The sequence below is a fragment of the Leucoraja erinacea genome, chromosome 11 (genome assembly GCF_028641065.1).
Source record: "Leucoraja erinacea ecotype New England chromosome 11, Leri_hhj_1, whole genome shotgun sequence".
Classification (NCBI taxonomy): Eukaryota; Metazoa; Chordata; class Chondrichthyes; order Rajiformes; family Rajidae; genus Leucoraja; species Leucoraja erinaceus.
This window is the reverse complement of record NC_073387.1, coordinates 23407901-23411270: the sequence shown is the minus strand read 5'-3', so window position 1 is coordinate 23411270 and position 3370 is coordinate 23407901.

Sequence of the window (3370 nt, the reverse complement as noted above, 5' to 3'; positions counted from 1 at the left end):
TGAGGTGCTACACCTTGGCAGGACAAATCAAAATAGGACGTACATGGTAAATGGTAGGGATTTGAAGAATACAGTTGACCAGAGGGATCTGGGAATAACCGTGCATAGTTCCTTGAATGTGGAATCTCATATAGATAGGGTGGTAAAGAAAGCTTTTGGTATGCTAGCCTTTATAAATCAGAGCATTGAGTATAGAAGCTGGGATGTACTGTTAAAATTGTACAAGGCATTGGTGAGACCAAATCTGGAGTATGGTGAACAATTTTGGTCGCCCAATTTATAGGAAGGATGTCAACAAAATAGAGAGAGTACAGAGGAGTTTTACTAGAATGTTGCCTGGGTTTCAACAACTAAGTTACAGAGAAAGGTTGAATAAGTTAGGTCTTTATTCTCTGGAGCGCAGAAGGTTAAGGGGGGACTTGATAGAGGTCTTTAAAATGATGAGAGGGATAGACAGAGTTGATGTGGATCAGCTTTTCCCTTTGAGAATAGGGAAGATTCGAACAAGAGGACATGACTTCAGAATTAAGGGACAGAAGTTTAGGGCTAACATGAGGGGGAACTTCTTTACTCAGAGAGTGGTAGCGGTGTGGAATGAGCTTCCAGTGGAAGTGGTGGAGGCTGGTTCGTTGGTATCATTTAAAAATAAATTGGATAGGCATATGGATGAGAAGGGAATGGAGGGTTATGGTATGAGTGCAGGCAGGTGGGTCTAAGGGAAAAAAGTTGTTCGGCACGGACTTGTAGGGCTGAGATGTCCTGTTTCCGTGCTGTAATTGTTATATGGTTATATGGTTGTATGGATAGAATTAGTATACAGGATGATCGATGGTCAGCGTGGACTCGGTGGGCTGAAGGCCTGTTTCTGTGCTGTATCTCTATACTAAAATTTATATTAATGCCCAGTCAGATCAACAGTAAAAATTTCTTATACAGATGGGAGTGTCTATGCTGGCCAACATTTAATTTGCTTTTAGACATAGAAACATAGAAATTAGGTGCAGGAGTAGGCCATTCGGCCCTTCGAGCCTGCACCGCCATTCAATATGATCATGGCTGATCATCCAACTCAGTATCCCGTACCTGCCTTCTCTCCATACCCCCTGATCCCCTTAGCCACAAGGACCATATTGGCTAAGGGGATCACACATTTTACATCACACATTTGTATTTTCTATCATAATGCTATCGTAACATTTTGGTGGGCATTGTATTTGGAATATTGAGGTCACATTTGGAGCATTGGGTTCAGTTTTGGTAAGTTCAGGACTCGAGGGCCTGAGCTATAGGGAGAGGTTGAGCAGGCTATGACTATTCCTTGGAGCGCAGGAGACTAAGTGGTGATCTTATAGAGGTGTATAAAATCATGAGGGGGATAAATAGGGTGAATGCACAGAGTCTTTAACCCAGAGTAGGGGAATCAAGAACCACAGGACATAGGTTTAAGGTGAAGAGGGTGGTGGGTGTATGGAACGAGCTGCCACAGGAGGTAGTTGAGGCAGGTACTGTTATGCCCGGTCTCACTTAGGAAACCTGAACGGAAACCTCTGGAGACTTTGTGCCCCACCCAAGGTTTCCGTGTGGTTCCCGGAAGTTGCAGGTGGTTGCCGGAGGTTGCAGGTAGTGGAAGCAGGTAGGGAGACTGACAAAAACCTCCGGGAACCTCTGGGAACCGCACGGAAACCTTGGGTGGGGCACAAAGTCTCCAGAGGTTTCCGTTCAGGTTTCCTAAGTGGGACAGGGGCATAACAACATTTAAAAGGCATTTGCACAGGTACATGGATAGGAAAGGTTTAGAGGAATATGGGCCAAACGTGGGCAGGTAGGAGTAGTGTAAATGGGGCATCTTGGTCACCATGGAAAAGTTGGGCTGAAGGGCCTGTTTCCGTTCTGTACGACTGTGACTCGATGACTGATCAGCTTTGCGATGCATAATGGTATTGTTTCTTATTGGCTGTAGATTTCTTTGGGACATTTTAAAAAGGCACTATATAAATGTAATTCAGTTCTTCTTTATTGGAGAACAAAGAAACACGATGTGTCGTTTTTATCTCACGTCCATTTTGATCATATTGCCTTCCCCCTTGATGGGGCAGGAGACAACACCATCAATGAATGGCTCATGAACTGTGAATGTCTTAAAGGTGCTGGAGTATCTCAACGGGTCAGGCAGCATCTCTGCAGAATATGGATAGGTGACGTTTTGGGTCAGGACCCTTTTCCACATTGACTGGAACTGGGAACAAGGGTCCCGACCCAAAACGTCACCTATCCATGTTCTCCAGAGATGCCCCCTGACCTGTTGAGTTACTCCAGCACTCTGCTTTTTGTTCAAGATTCCAGCATCTGCAGTTCCTTATGTGCCCAGTCTGCCCACCTCTCCACCTTTAACTCAAGATCTCGTGGCAATATCCGTATGAATCTTGGAGGAATAAGGAACTGCAGATGCTTGTTTACAAAAAAGACACAAAGTGCTGGAGTAACGCAGTGACTCAGTCAGCATCTCCGGAGAACATGGACCGGAAAGTGACGTCTCCGTCACACTCCGCGCTTGAGAATGATTGAGTTTGAACCAAAATCTCTGACTCTTGCCTCTCCAGAAACACTAGCCCATGCACTTCATCAACTTCTCTTTAAAATTTCTTGTGGTCTTAGATGGAGTTGTTCCCAAGCCGTGCTGTGATGCATCCCGATAAAATTTAGAGAATTGTGGACGCAGCCCAGACCATCACCCAAACCAACCTCCCTTCCATTGACTCCATCTACACTTCACGCTGCCTCGGCAAGGCCACCAGCATAATCAAGGACCAGTCACACCCCAGTCAATCCCTCTTCTCCCCTCTCCTATCGGGCAAGAGGTACAGAAGTGTGAAAACACACACCTCCAGATTCAGGGACAGCTTCTTCCCAGCTGTTATCAGACAACTGAACCATCCCATCACCAACTAGACAGTGGTCCTGTCCTCCCATCTACCTCATTGGAGACCTTTGAACTATCTTTAACCAGACTTAACTGGACTTTATCTTGCACTAAACATGATTCCCTTTATCCTGTATCTGTACACTGTGGACGGCTTGATTGTAATCATCATTAGTCTTTTCGCTGACTGGATAAAACGCAACAAAAAAGCTTTTCACTGTATCTCGGGACACTTGACAATAAACTAAACTAAACTGAACTGAACTAAACTAAACAAAAGTAAACTAAAGTAAACTAAACCCCTACCTTTACCTTTAGATCTATTCCATCCAATGCTTTGAACGATAATGGGCTGAAGCCTGGATGACAGGCCCCTAACACAACAACCCTTCATTTACCCCCAACATCCAATCCCAATTGTCACAATAATTCAAAGAAAGAGATGAAATT